The 15,813-nt window shown below is 43.2% G+C and overlaps 1 protein-coding gene across 2 annotated transcripts in view; it reads right to left on the bottom strand.

Annotated features, from left to right (window-relative positions):
• TMEM131L (transmembrane 131 like) overlaps nt 1–15,813 on the bottom strand; it is a 135,681-nt gene that overhangs the window by 102,737 nt on the left and 17,131 nt on the right. The gene's annotated exons all lie outside the window — the stretch shown is intronic.

The following is a 15,813-nucleotide window of genomic DNA, read 5'->3' as shown; positions in this document are numbered from 1 at the left end:
AAGGACCACATAGATCAGGCAGGAACCGGTGAAGCCTGGATGGACTTAACAGAACATAAGAATGGATTTAAGGAGAGTACAAAAGGAAGAATGAATCACAGCTAATGATGGTCAGAAGGAAATGATCAGACAGCATTCAGCATTACCTCTGGGGAATGGACTTGGGTGTGGTACAGGGATGTTTAGGTATATGTGCATAACAGGGAGGTAGGCATACTTTTCTATTTATGCCCTGTATATTTACTGTATGCTTAGAGTGTTTTCATGATTTTAAAAAAGGTTTGAGCCAGGAGGATTAGAAAACATGCAGTGTCCAAATATCAAATTTTGATATGTTTCTTATACCTATGTTTGAACATGATAATTTTTTTCTGATCTGAGAAGTCACAGGAAGTCAAATGAAGAAGGCTATGAAGACTGGCATTGTAAAGTTTGAAACTTATGCAGATGTTCATCTGTATCCTAAGTTCAGAACTTATAAAGCGTAATTACTGAGATACTGATGTGTACCAAGCAATGTGCTAGAGTCCTTAAATGTTTTCTCATTCGATGCTTTCTTCCACCTCTTGTATTGTAGATAATGTCACTCACTACACAGATTCCTACCAACTAATAAATGATGTTTATCTCATAGGTTTCCTTGAATTGAAAGATGAAAGTTTTCTGCTTTTTCTTTCCTTATTAAAGATTTGCTTCTAGTCTCACCTGTGACTGTACTAAAATATAACCTTTCATTTCATGAACCTTGATCATTTTGGGAGCACTTCATAACCAGTACTTGTTACATTCTAGAGTGAGGCTGGCAAGGCAGACATTCACCTTATTTTGCTTCTGGTAAAATAAACTCAGAATTCAAATGACTTGCTCCAAATCACATCACTGGGAAGCTGTGGGACCCAAGTTCTCTGACTCCTTGTCCTGGCTCTGGTCAGAAAATGAATCAAGACATTAATTTAACATATGCCCAATGTTTTTCTTAACTATTAATATTTCAGTTTATCGAACAGTCTATCCTAACAGATTTGTCGAAGTTACATCCTAGTTGCTGCTTTAAATAGAACTGAGTATAACTAAAGTCTGAATTTGAAAATTACAGTAGCTCACAGGCAGAATCTACTCATTTTGCTCGATGTTAAACAGCTTCCCATTGTGCCACTTAACTTTACCCCATCCTATCTATTATTTAATATGGTTAATACTGTCCTAGTTTATGTTTTTTTAAATGTTTTTATTGATTTCAGAGAGGGAGGAAGGGAGAGGGGGAGAGAGAGAAACATCGATGAGAGAGAAACGTCACTGCCCCCTGTGAGCCCCCTACTGGGGATCAAGCCCTCAACCAGGGCACGTGCTCTGACCCAGAATCGAACTGGTGACCTCTCAGTGCATGGGACGACACTCAACCAACTGAGCCACACCAGCTGGGCTGTCCTCATTTATGTTTAAAGATATGTTATGCTTCAAAGGGAAAAGAAGGACTAATAACCAAATCCTTGAGATGTGCAAATTTCCTTGCATTCTAAAAACAAATAAAGGGGAAAGTGAATTAAACAAGAAAGTTGCAGCAATGGAAAACATCACGTGAACATTTGCTAAGTGTTAAGGTTCTTGAGAAGTTTCCTAAGTGAGAAAGTACTCCTCAAGTTAAGTGTGAGAAACTGAAATTATGTCTCTGTCTAGCTGTCTAAATGCACGGTTTACAGAGTTCAACATTAACCTTTAGGCATCTCTGAATTTTTCCAACTAAAAATAAATCTCAAGTATTTGGGTCAACAGAAATAAACATGGTCAGGAAGACCTCGAAAAAATTTTTAAAACAGGTCATCCAGAAAGATGAGACTTTGCAGTCACTGGCTTTCTAGAAATTTCATATCTAGGAACAGGGTCATGGACCTCACAGCTATGCTCCTAACAGAAGCGAGTAATGTGAAAAATCAAAGATTTCCCTGGAGTGATAATGGAGAATTATAGCACTCCCAGGGCAGAAAGACCAAAGGACAGGAAGTTATGAACACCCAACGCTGCTAGCATCCTCTAATAGTCAAAGGGATCTATACAAACTGTCTCCATACCAAAGAATAATGTATGACTAATACCAGCCTCACAAGATAGTCTCAGTCATTTCCAGTTTTCTCCTAATCTGCTGATCTTTTCAAAAGTAATATTTGGCTGAACCTTTTCAGCAGAGCCTATTTAAATATATTTCAGCCATACTAAAATCTTCTGTGGTTTTAATGCCTCATTTAACACACAATAATTCCTGTCAACCAAAGTATAAGTAAATGTGTCAATGGACCTCTGTGTTAATTCGGAGTTGAAACAATTTTATATTCCAGGATCTAAACGCATTGATAAGTAAAGGCTTATTGTGACAAAGAGAATGCTAGCTGCCAACCCCAGTAGCTATTTGCCCCTTCCTCCTCAAAAGAATTCTTAACTAGGCACATGGCTGCAGAATAGATTTGATTTCCCAGCTGATCTTGCAACTGAGATGCAATCACACGATTAAGTTCTAGAATGAGATGTGTGTTGAAATGTTGGGGCTACTTCCAGGAAGTGAGCTTAAAGGGTAAGGAGGTAAGCAGTCATTTTAGACTAGGAGGCAGAGTAGCCACAACCTTGAAGATCCCAGAATGGTCACATCAGCTCTGGCCTGTCCTCTGCTCTCTCAGATAAGCAGTCTAGAGGTAAACGTCTATCTTGTTTACTCCACTTACGTCCTGTTGATGCAACTAGGTTTTCTGTCTACTGAAGCTGACCCTAATCCTAACATCAGTAGCAGTGATGGTGAAAATAGCAGTAACACTGCACACACACCCTGAGCATTCTTACCATGTGCCAGAAAATACATTAGGAGTTTTGCATACATTATTTATTTTAATACTTGCAACAACCTTGTGAGGTGGGCATTCTAAGTACCATATCTTCAGTTAGGCTTCCAGTGTGGTCAACCAGAAGTCCTGGAACTGTGATGTCTTCATTAGTGACCCGCTGCCTGCCAAACCCTGCCCGCCTTCCCCACAAAATACCTTTGAGACTCTCCTCTTTAACCTTGTCATGCTGAAATTTCACAGTATGCTTGGTGGGCCTGCTTCATCTGTCATGGTGGAGGCTTTTCTCTGTCTCCATCAGTTACTATCTCATCCATTTTCAATCTTCCAGAATTTTTTTATCAACTGATAGCTCCTTTCCCAAACATTTCTTCACAATGGGGTTTTCTACCTTTTCAATTTCTGTCCTGTCATAATAAATGAGGTCTTGGAAGAGAGAGCAGACTAAGTCAGGCAGTCATTCTGGAATCAATTTTCACAATTAGGAAAACAGTGCACATGCACAAGTGTGTGTGTGTGTGTGTGTGTGTGTTTCTCTGGTCTCAACAGGCTAAGGTAGGTCCAAATCCACAAGATGAAACCTTAACAAGACCAAATGTAAACACTTACACTTAAAGGGTTTTTTTTCCTTAAAAAAGAAGGCAACTAATTATCTAAGCGTATATCGAGAAAAAGAACTTGACAGTTCCTGGTAAAAAGAAGAAAAGGAAAAGAGAAAAAGAGAGGCGTAAAGGGTTTTTTGGTTTTGTTCTTTTTGTTTGGCCATCAAACCAACACGGGCCAAGCAGAAGTGACTGGTACAATTGCTAATGAAATCTTAGGCTTCATTAAAATAAGTCGAGTCCACACAAAAAAAGGAAGGAAGAAAGGAAGAGAGAGAGAGAGAGAGAGAGAGAGAGAGAGGGAGAGAAGAAGGAGGGGGAGGGGGAGGGGGAGGGAGGGAGGGAGGGAGGGAGGGAGGGAGGGAGGGAGGGAGGGAGGGAGGGAGGGAGGAAGGAAGGAAGGAAGGAAGGAAGGAAGGAAGGAAGGAAGGAAGGAAGGAAGGAAGGAAGGACGGAAGGAAGGAAGGAAGGAAGGAAGGAATTCACCACACATGGCACCATTCAGATCTCAACTGAATCATTTTATCCAGTTTTGGCCAAACTTACAGCCAAAAGAGTTCTGACCAAGTTAACATTAGAACTGAAAAAAAGAAAAAAGAAAAAAAAGAACAGTTTAGCCTGGAGAAGTTAAAGAAAATAATTCGATACAATCAACCTGGAGATAGGACTTGATAACTGTCTCCAAATCTGTGAAGAACTGCCTGTCCTACTGTGGACAGCGAACCTCTCCAGCGCTGCTTCCGAAGGCAGACTGGGATCAACTGGTGGAGGGCCTGAGACGGCAAACGTGACTCACAATCAGAGAACACCCCCACAACGAGAGGCTCTCACAGGGAGTCAGTTTCGGAGGTAGGGACCCCCATCACCTGGCGTTCAAGCTGCAGCTGAATAATCAACCACTCAAGATCCAGGATTTATTTCTTCACTGACAGAGAGTTAGGCAATTCCTGGCAAGACCAACACCCCAGTGGAGGACGTCCCCAGCCTTACCTAGCCATGGGCAGGTGAGTGCTAGGCAACTCCCAAACTTCCCAAGGACAATTCTGAGCTCTCGCACCTGAGCTCTGAGCATCACTGACTGTGGGAAAGGGACTGCCCAGGACCAGTGCTCAGAGATATAAGGCGCAGTCTTGGAGCCATGAAACAGTGAGGTCAGGTCTGACTCACCCCCACATACTAATAGAAGAAAAAAGAGAAAAAACAAGACTAAGCCAGACAAGGGTTTTGGGAAATGAGAGGCAGCCCAAGTTCTCTATGTGAGACTGCATTCAGAGAGCAGGACCACAAAGCCAGACGGGCTTACGTGCCACGTGCTTACACACCGCAAATGCAGAACCGGCCCCGCTCGGCTCCGCCATACCGAGAGGTTTTTCTTAATTCTGGCGAGGGTTTTTCCAAGAAAGGTTGGCCAAAGCTCGCTCATACAACTGCAAAGTTTGGAACAGACTCTGTCCTGCCTATGTCCTATAAACTTCTAAATGACTTCTCCACGTCCAGCATTCAAAGACTAGTTTCCAAAGTGACTGAAACAGAAATCGATGAGGACAACTGGGAAGCACAGCGCTGCCCACCAGGGCGGGTGAGAAGCCCCTGGGACTCAGAGGGCCGCGGAAGCTCAACTGTCCATTGCTCACACTCTGCATGACTAAGGGAGAAAACATTTTGCTGCTTGTGAGGAGTGTTTAAAAAGAACCATATTCACCCTCTACCTCTCTACCCACCTCCAAAAACACACACTACACGACACACTCTCACTCATATAGTACAGTTAGCCATGTAGGTTGCACCAAAGAATGTACAGCCTCTATTCCAGAATCCTGCAAAAAACATTTTTATGAACCAATTCACTAAAACACATGTTCCAGGATTTCAAATTAAACAGCAAGCCGGAAATGAGTGGGAGAGCAGGCTAAGCTGGCCTCGGCCCTTCTTGGCTCTGCAGCTCCCCTCCGGGCTTCTCGGCCCAAGTGGACTTTTAGGAAAAGTTCCCAGTGCTGGGAGGGCCCCTCCCAGTCTCTTCATCCCCTAAGGGGGCAGAAGCATATAAAGAAAGGCCTGCAGGGGAAGGGCTGCCTGCACAGGAAGCCTCAAAACCCCGGGCTCTGTCCAGGACCCACTGAGCAACGCTTGTCCATAAAGCAAGGTGCTCATTTTCCATGCTCCGTCTTCTCCCACCCGCCTCCTCCGGCTTACACAGACTCCGAGAATGGCAGGCAGACAGAAAAGGAGCTGTGCCTGAAATCTGACAGAATGCAGAGACCGAGACGGCAACACAGTGTTTTTCTTTATTCAGCCAAAAGCTTCAAAATGCTTCCACCCTGGCCTCTGCTATCAAAAGCCTCAAGGATGTGCAAAGTCCGGGAGATGTGCATCTGGGGGCTCAGTGTGGAGTCCTTTAAAGTTGTCTTTATGTTTGAAATTTCCACGAGAGAAAAAAAAGTGTTAATATTTTGTGTATGTGAACACAGATGAAAGAGCAAAGGGTAGAAAAGAGTCCAGTCTGTGATAAAAGGGCCAGGCGCGAATGTTTGTCACCGCTTTCTAGTTTCAAGTGTGTGAGTTCAGTGCACAGATAACTTTCTTCTGCAGAAGAAGACACAACAGCACCAAAGAACCGACAGACCTGGGACACAACTGGGGCATGGAAATGCCGGACCTGAGACGCACACTTCCAAAACATGCCTTTAAAAATATGAAGGACTAATTTCATCAAATTAACTCTCCAGGTAGATGAATCTATGGAACAAAAAGTGTCCAAATGGGTTAGGGAGTCATGGGTTTCTGACGGATTTAAGAGGACAGGTGACTAAAACACAGGTCTAATGGGATGTTTTCAGCTTCAAGCAGCATGAGGCCTAACCAGAGCAGGGTCAGTAAGAGTATTTCTCTCACTTGACTCAGAGCCTGAAGTCCTGGGGCAGACGGGTCCGGGGCAGGTGGATTCAGCAGCTCAATGACATCACCACGGTTACGGAATCTTCCCACCTTGCCAACCGATCAGCCTCCTGTCCTCACTGGTGTTCTTTAGAGGAAAGAAAAACTTTCCCCAAGGTCCTCAAACAACATTCCCTTCAAAACAGTCTTCATAAACATCCAATTCTAAATCATTTGCTGGCAAAATTGAGGGGACAAGTACGAGTATGGTCACACCATACACACATCTGTGCAGAGGGGACTGACTTAGACCAACTGAGACACATTTCTGGGGTTGGTCTTCCCTGCTGTGCATGGCCACCCCAGCAGAGTAAGGAGGGGGGAGATAAATATCCCTTTGCCTCAGTGGCCTCCCCATCCCCAGGTTAATAAAGCCATCTGCATTTATCTTTGGTATACCAGGCTCCTACTGAAAAGGGAGTTTAAATAAAGCACTCAGTGATTGAAAATGTTTTCTTTTGTTTTCTGAAGCTATAGTTTAGGCCAAGCTTCCGGTGTAATGCCAAGGCAAGTAGTATTTGACACCTTTCTAAAGGATTCCTAGCCATTAAATCCACAGCCTAAACTGTTTGGATACTCAGACTCTGAATGGAATTCTCTCAACCAACCACCTTTCTGATCTTCCCTTGCACCAGCCTGCAGTGAGACTGGCTTGGCATTCAAAGGCCTGCTGGCACTCTAGGAATTCATCTTGAGACTTCTTTTCTGGCCAGGGCTGACACTCACTCCCTGAGCACAGGTACAGCCACATCCTTGTTAACATGGGGAAACAGCTCTTGGTAAATAGCTTCTAACCTTCCCCCAAAACCCCCTCTCCCCTCCCCAGGACTGAGTGACTAAAAGGGAAACACCTGGCAGAGCAGGGGGCCCCCGTGCCCACTGCACCCCGGTCTCAGTGCCGGTGTTGAGAGCATCATCCTAACCAGCCCGCTGGAGTCAGCTCCATGAGAACTCCTCTGACAGCTCAACAATCCCAAACCGCTGCTAACTAAATAGCTCTTCTCACTTTTCCCTTTCCCACAGCCTCACAATCGCTCCTCATTTGCAAGAAGACAACTGCCCATTCTTCAGGTGAGGCAGCCTTAAGCGAGGTCTTACAGGTGGCATGCGAAGCACCTTAGAGAAAGGGCTTTCCCTGGCTCCAGCACCCAGGTTGCATTAGGTATTAGCTATTTCCCAGTTTCCCTAAGTCAAGATATCTTACTCGTTAATGCACCTTAAACGTTATAAACAAACAAACAAAAAACCAACAAAAATCACTACCAAATGAAAACACTGAACTCTTTCAAGTGGCTTCTCCCAGGCGGCACTATTGTATGTGTTTGTGCTGGTCACACGGTAGTTCATGTTTCAACAGCAGCTCTGGGGGCTGTTATAAGGACAAAACAAAGCAATATATGAGGAACCCTGTCATGGAACCTGGCACAGACCCCCCACTCACTCAATGTCTGTACCCTCCTTTTGGATAAACGACTGTTTTGTGGTATAACTGACTTAGTACATTATACTGATTTCAGGTGTACAGCATAATGATTCGATGTTTGTATAGACTGTGAAATGATCCCCACAATAAGTCTAGCCAACATCTGTCTGTAGTTTGTTTCTATAAAAATTCACTATCATGGACATCTTTCTCACTCAAATATTTTACTACAACATTATCTCTATGGATGTACTGTTGTACAGACAATTAGGGTATTTCTCATTTTTTCCCAATATAAATAGACATTGTTTTAAATACATGTTTGTAAACTTATCCTACTGTTACCTTTGGAAATTCTTAAAAGTATAGTTTCTTGCCCTGGCCGGGTGGCTCAGTTGGTTGGAGCGCCGTCCCATGCACCACAAACATCACTGGTTTCATTCCTGGTCAGGGCACATGCCCAGGTTGCAGGTTTGATCCCCGATCGGAGCTCAAATGGGAAGCAACCAATCGATGTTTCCCTCTCACATCAATGTTTCTCTCTCTCTCTCTCTCTCTCTCTAAAATCAATAAAAAACATATCCTCAGGTGAGGGTTAAAAAAAAACACACCTGTAATTTCTTTAAAGTATTCACACACTTTGGTAAGTGCTGCCAAGTGCATATTCCACTCTGAAGAATTTCTTTTACATGAATCGCTTTAATCCTTACACAATCTTGGGAGTGAGGTGCTATTATTTGCCCCAGTTTTACAGATGATAAAACTGAGGCTCAAGGTCACACAGCTGATAAACCACAGAGACGGGATTCAAACCTTGAGCCTGGGGCCTTCCCTGCACCAGTTCTGGCTTCTCAAATACCACAATTCCTTAAAAAAAAGATTCCCCCCTGCAAGCCAGAAAAGGGCACAGGCCAGATCAGGGTACCCTGATGTTCCCCGGCAGCCACAACTAACACTAGGACAACCTTCTCAATCTCTCGGCAGGTCAGGTTGGGGCACTTACAAGCATGTTCTAAATGCCTTACCTGTATTTAATTCTTACAACGAACTCTGTGGTCGGTACTATTCATAATACTCATAATTTAGAGAAAGGGAACTCGAGCACAGAAAGTTCTGGCGACTTGCCAAAAGTCACCAGCTAGTAAGTAGGAAGTCAATTCAAACCCAGATGGTGGGTTTCCAAGCACATCCCTTAGCCACCGAGCTATTACCCTAACTTGAGATTGGAAAAAAATACCCTGCCTCACGTATTCATTACCATACCCACCTGCGTCTCGCCGTCTTCTTCCCGGCCTGCTTCCGACCACCGCAGGGTCCAGGCAAACAGCCCTAACCCTGGCTCATGAACCTCCTTGCCCGGACCCCTCCTTACCAGCGGTCTCCCCCTTAACTCCGCCTGCTGCTCTCCTTCCCACCCACCACTTCTCAACCCACCCATCTCTATCCCACTTTCTACTCTGTTCTCTCCACCCTAACCCAACATTCTATGAAGCCAGAAAAAAATATAAGTAAAAGGAACTAAATTAAAAACTCAGCTCATAAACACACTCTACTTCATGGGTCACCAAAGTCATGTGTTCCTCTTCTTAAAACTATATACATTCCTTGAGAGCAGAGCGGGCGTTATTAACCAACTAATTTAACCAATATGCTTTGGGCTTTCTAATAACCATGTGCTGTCAGTCTCCTGGTATCAGAATATTGTCTTTCAATCACTGAGTTCGGCACAATATGTTTTCCCCAGGTCCAATTTGGTACATTTGAGATATATGCATAACCTGGAGAATCAATGATTTAAGCAAAATTTTGCAATACAGATTCAAAATAGACTTTGAAAATCTCCCCAACTGAAGCATCATTCATTTGGAAAATGTAATGACTTGGAGAAGAATGAGTGAAAATTCAAAATTTCAACAAACTCCCTCTATTTTTAATCCAGAGTAAAGCAAGAGGAAAATATCTTAATACTAAGCACTTAATTACTGTAATAATCTACAATCAAACCAATATGTTAATTATAAGTCACCATCATCTTGAGCATTGTGATCAAACCCTTTGGGTTAAATATGTTGGGGTTTTTTTTGTTTGTTTGTTTGTTTTATGTTAACACATCTTTTATTTATTTATTTATTTATTTATTTATTTATTTATTTATTTAATTTTATTTTTAAAGATGTTGTTTTTTAAAAAAATAAAACACAAAACAAAAAAACCCAAAAAACTGTTCTTTTAAATAATCTTTAGGTCAAAGTTTACATTACTCAATATTGCATTTTCCCAGCTTACATGAGTTAACAACATATCAATATATGTAGATAAATGATACTATTCCATTTTATTTTCTTGTCTACTCATCTTCCAATTGAGGGAAACTGACGACAGAAATGACAGCAAGTGAAAATTTTCTAACCATTTCTACTGACAACATGTCTATAAATGTGAGACATTCAAATTCTGCTGGTTTGATACCTGGACTCCAGTCTCAGCTCTAACACTTCTCCGTTGTAACAAGAACTGAAACCTTGAGAGGCATGAGTCTTGTCACAAAAAAATGAAGCTAAGGTTATTTTCTTTTGGGAGGTTCTATGAATTAAATCAGTTAATACTTATTTTAAAAACACACACACACACAAAAAGCAGAAATGTTGACTGATAAATGTTAGTTCTCAACACCCAGAATCTTGGTTTCATGACCCATTTGCCAGATGGGAGCTGTCTTTGCAAGGTTATGTGGGTCAAATGAGAATACACAGTCCTGTGCTTTAAACTAAAAAGCACGATACGTTAGCAACTGTGGAGAAAAATGGTTTAAAAATTAACATTTTGATTTCTAAATAAATTTTCAGGCAGCAAAAGGAATATATTCTCAGTATAATAAAAACTGTAGCAAGCAGAGTCAAGTTCAGGAGTTGCCCGTATGGTACTTTTGTACCAGGCTGAGTAAGATGCCCCCTCTGGGAGGACACGGCCCAAGGGCAGCAGGTCAGCCTGGCCGCCCTGTGTGCAGCGCCCTAAAGTAAGATGCTTAGCCCAGCCCCTCTCCCTAAAGGCCAGAACAGACTTCGCTTTTCAGGGCTCCAATTTCCATGAATTGTTAGGGCTTCAATTCTTATAAAAATTAAAGGCTAAATATATCTAATGTGTTTACTACAATAAGATGTTTGCTAAAGCCTATTAATCAGGTTTCTATTTTATAGCACAAATAACATACTGCCAAAAAATCCTAGACATTACAAGAAAAATACTCCAAAAGCTATATAAGTTTAGAAAACTAACATACTATAATAGCCTAAATAACTTTTGGATACTAAAAGTCTTTATTTGGGGAACCAAAAGAAACCTTAAAAAAAAAGTACTGAACGATAAAAGTAGCACTCAAAGGTACTACTAAAATGTAATCCAGAGATTTAACTATACAGGGTGGGGCAAAAGTAGGTTTACAGTTGTGAGTACAGGAAACAGCTTATTCTTGTATTATGATTATTTATTAATTACTATATTATTTTCCATAGAAACAACTGTAAACCTACTTTTGCCCCACCCTGTACTGAATGTACGCAGAGTGCTTTTACTATAACGTTAAAAAATAAATGCACACACTATACAAATTGGAAGGAAAATGACTAATGTGACAAAAATATTTAAAGTTGTCCCTAAAAAGACTTACAGGAATAAAAATTATTTTTACTAACCGCCTGAAAGATTACAGAGGAACAGAAGACTGACATGGATCACTCAGAATTCTAGCAATAATACAAAAGACTGGTGACTTAATTTCATGATTAACACCTAGAATCACCATCTACCTGGCTCAAAATCGCTAAAGGGGTGTGTAGACCAAAAAAGCCTGCAATCCAGACTTTCTGGGAGATGTTTTATTTCCGTCTCCCTTTTAAAAACCAGTTTCCTACTCCTTTTATTCCGTGCTCATTCCCTCTTCTCTCCTTTTAATAGGTGGGCACATCTCTAGAGCCTTTCCTTCTCCACTTTTCCCTTTTAGCCCCAATTCAAAAGCAGAAATAAATACAAATTGTGTATTTAAATGACACAGACCTTTAACTCAGCAGGTTACCTGATATCTGTGTGTCCATAAACCCTATTCCATAGGCCAAACATTTCTGAACTCCCAAGGCCAACATCCATGACACATCTTTGTCCTGCTTGTTTTATTTGGTTTTAGACTCATTTTTTAAATCTAGAATTTTGGTTTCCAATGAGGAGCAACACAACTTTAAGGAACCCTTACAGTACCCCATGATAACTTTAGGAGGTTTAGGCGATTCAAGATAACCTTTTCTCCCTTAATTATGGTAAATGTGGTGAATTAAGAAACCCCTTCCCAACAAACTAAACACTCTTTCAAATTAAAACGAAGCCTGAATTTACAACCCAGGTTAAATGGATTAAAAGATTAAGGAATGGAGAGCAAGTGTTTTCTCTGCCTCACTCTCACATTTCAACCTCAAATTACCTTAGCCCTCTAATAACTAGAATAGTCCCTGTGAAGGCGCCTAATTACCACGAATTACGCCAACCGTAACCAATTTCAAGATCACACATCAGATTTTCCCAAAACATGAATCTGCTAATTAAGTTACATGAAAGTCAAAGTAACAGGCAATTTGGATGTGACATTTATCCACCTGAAAGTTGACTTATAAGTGAAGTATTAAAATTCACAGTAGCTAGTCCTATGGTTAGCACTATTATACACCTGGATAATTGCAGTTAAAATACTGTATGTGGAAGCAGAAAGAGGCTAATCTTGCTTCAAGCATTTCCAGGAAACACCAAAGGATTCTCCCACCCAACCAATAAATGGCTCCCAGGATTGCTTCAGCATGAGTCAACCCCTGGGTCTTCACTGGCTAAGTTTAAAGTGGGAATGAAACAAGTTTAAGATACTCACACGGACGCAACACAGCACACAAAGCCTGGCAGCCATTTCAGTAATTGTATTTCTCTGAATTCTAATCATAGGAATGTGGTTTGATTTCAAGGTTTTGCCTGTTTGCTAAGCTGCAGTATACAGTATACTGAAATATTCTTCCATCTTCCCACTTATTTCCCACAAGAAAAAAAATCACAGAAGAAAAAATAATGGTCCCTGGTGCTCACAACTTTGTGTAAATAAAATGAAGAACTACCTTGTATATGCTCTTACAGATGTGCAAAGAAAGAATTTAGAAACAAAAGCGATTCGACCAAAAGGCCAGGTTCAATGGGTTGGTAAGAAAACCCATGGGGCTCGCAGCTGCCCTTGAACTCTGGCAACCCAAAGCAGCAGCAGACCCCTAAGCACAGCTCTAAGTGGAAATTCACAGCCAGTCACTTCAGAGCACAGGCTCAATACTGGTTATTTCCTAGGAGCCCTAGAGTTGGGGGAGGGCAGGGAAAGGAGGCAAGGGGACCCTCACAGGGCTTACAAATGAGTCTCTATGTGGTCTGGGCTGAAATATGTCCTCTTAAAATGTTATGTTGCAGTCCTAACCCCCAATACCTCAGAATGTGGCCATATTTGGAAATAGGGTTGTTGCAGACATAATTAGTTAAGACCAGGCCATACCTCTATAGGGTGGGCCCCTAACATGACTGGTGGCCTTCTGAAAAGACAGCCATGTGAAGACACGTAGAGCACAGGGAGAAAGCCATGTGATGACAAAGACAGAGGCTGCAGTGATGAGCAGAAGCTGTGAAGGGGCAGGGAAGGATTTCCCCCAGGATTCAGAGGGAGTGTGGCCCTGCCCACACCTTGCTTTTAGACTTCTGGCCTCCAGAACTGAAGACAGACTAAATTTCTGTTGTGTTAAGCCACCCAGTTTATGGTACTTTGTTATGGCAGCCCTAGGAAACTAATACCCTACACTTGACCTTGGGTTTCTGCCTCTTGCCCTCCTTCATCCTGCCCCCTCAGTAGGTAAATGCTCCCACTGCACCAAGAAAGAGCCACAGGGGATCCCCAGCCTGTGGCTGGGTTGGGGAGACCTGTCTTCCCTAAAGGGTCACATGACAGGCTCAGCTATCCAAGGCCCCAGTCCCAATTTTCTTCTTCCCTCCAGCCCCTGCCCTGCCCCTGGGCAGCAGTGCTGCTCCTCCAGCAAGCTTCTCAATCTCAGACCGGAGGGAGGAGGTGGGGGGAGTCAGGCAGGATGTGGAAGTTCCCTTCAGTGTGGGCAGTTCCCACCCAGTTTCTCACAGAATTTTTAGAACACTTCTTTCAGTTTTACTTAAGTAACATCCTTCCTCATGCCCCAACAACCCCCCTACAGACTCTCACTCTCCCTCCCTCCCTCCCTCCCTCCCTCCCTCTCTCTCTCTCTCACACACACACACACACACACACACACACACAGCCACGTGCCCAGAGGGAGCTGGGCCAGGAGAGAGATCTGAGTACACACACCACCCTGTACTGTGAGTGGCCACTCCCATCCAGTAACTGAGACTTTTTGTTACTGGGCCAAGGTTTTCAACCAGACTCACTTCCCTTATAATGAATGAATTATCCCTGAGAAAGTTCCTCAGTTCTCCCCTGAAGCTGGCCCGCGATGGCCTAACCCACCTGTTTACCAGGCATGCCAGGGCCTGGTGGACCCTGACCGTGGACACAAAAGCTCAACCTGGAACCCTAGCCCTACCCCCACCACAGTGCCAGAACACTCTTTAGAAAAATGGGATCAGCCAGCTGAAACCTGATAACATGGAAAGAATACCTACGTATTCCAGGTTTGTTAAAATCCCGAGCCAGTGAGCAGTGCTGAAAACCAACCTCTGTCTCCCAATTCCACCCCATTGTTCTACCTACAACACCATCTCTGCCTCTCATTATTTACTCTTCAACCAAAAGTCTCTTTTAGATGGCTTAACTCTGGGACCAATGGTTCTCAAACCAGAGCAAGCATCAGAATCACCTGGAGGGCCTGTTAAAACAGATCGCAGGCCCCACCCCTACAGCTTCTGATTCAGTGGCCCTTGGGTGGGGCCTGAGAACTGGCCTAACAGGTTCCCAGGCAGTGCTGATTCCGCGGTTTCTGGGGCTTTGAGAAACACTGCCCTAGACCTCTCATTCCTCACTCAGCACCAGTGACAAACTCTGCAGCAGGCACTGCTGCTGGCCCTCACCCCATCCACGCCTCTCGCTCACAGTGGCACAGTCCTGGTGTATTCTGTGAGCACCACTCCCTGATGACTGGGTCAACCCTGCCACAAAGCAAATCCCGGGGTCCCACCACTCCCTGGTCCAGGGAATGGTTCAAGGTGACTATGGACGCATTTTTGACCCATGAAAAAGGTTTCTGTAACCTGCCTTTGCATGTTCAAGTCAGAGGACGCAAGGCTTCAAAGCCTGCAGTCCTTCTGCAAACTTGAGGGGAGCTGGGCAGCACCCAACAGCAGAACAGACAGGTGGGAAGAACCTGGCGGCTGGTGCTGACGCTCACCTGCTGAGTAAACCGACCCAGAACCACCAGCCTCCTGGCTTCTTGTGAGGTGACATAATGCATTCCTTATTGTTTGAGCAGGTTGAGTCAGGGCTTTCTATTACTTGAAGCTGACAATATCTAATCACAAAGCAAAGCAAGCTAACAGGATTGCACATCCGCCTGAGGACAAAAGGCAGCCTCTCAGCACACAGTACAATGGCTTGTGGTCCACAAGAAATCCTAAAATAAGATTTAAAATTCCCAGGTCCTTTCAAAAGCTATGCAACTGCATGTCAGTGGGCGAGCAACACTTAGAAACTGTGTAAAACTAAAGAATCAATCGAGCACACAACAAAGGGTTATTGAAGACCCAGCTCTGGGTCTTTCTTACAAGAGCCCCGCCCATCTTCTTCAGGGCTTTGCTAGGAAACATATAATACTAGGGTTTATTGAAGGATTCATTTGCTTCCAAGCATCAATCTTAGACTAAGTCTCCTACAGAGAGCAGATGATCAGCAGATGTGACTGGGAAAATGGTTTTCCACCCTCCTTCCTTTGAGAGACAAGGTAGACAAGTGTATCTAGAGAAAAGATATCTTGGATGA

Source organism: Miniopterus natalensis, chromosome 4, assembly GCF_054644295.1.
Source record: "Miniopterus natalensis isolate mMinNat1 chromosome 4, mMinNat1.hap1, whole genome shotgun sequence".
In the NCBI taxonomy this organism is placed as follows: Eukaryota; Metazoa; Chordata; class Mammalia; order Chiroptera; family Miniopteridae; genus Miniopterus; species Miniopterus natalensis.
This window is presented reverse-complemented; position numbering and strand designations above follow the sequence as displayed.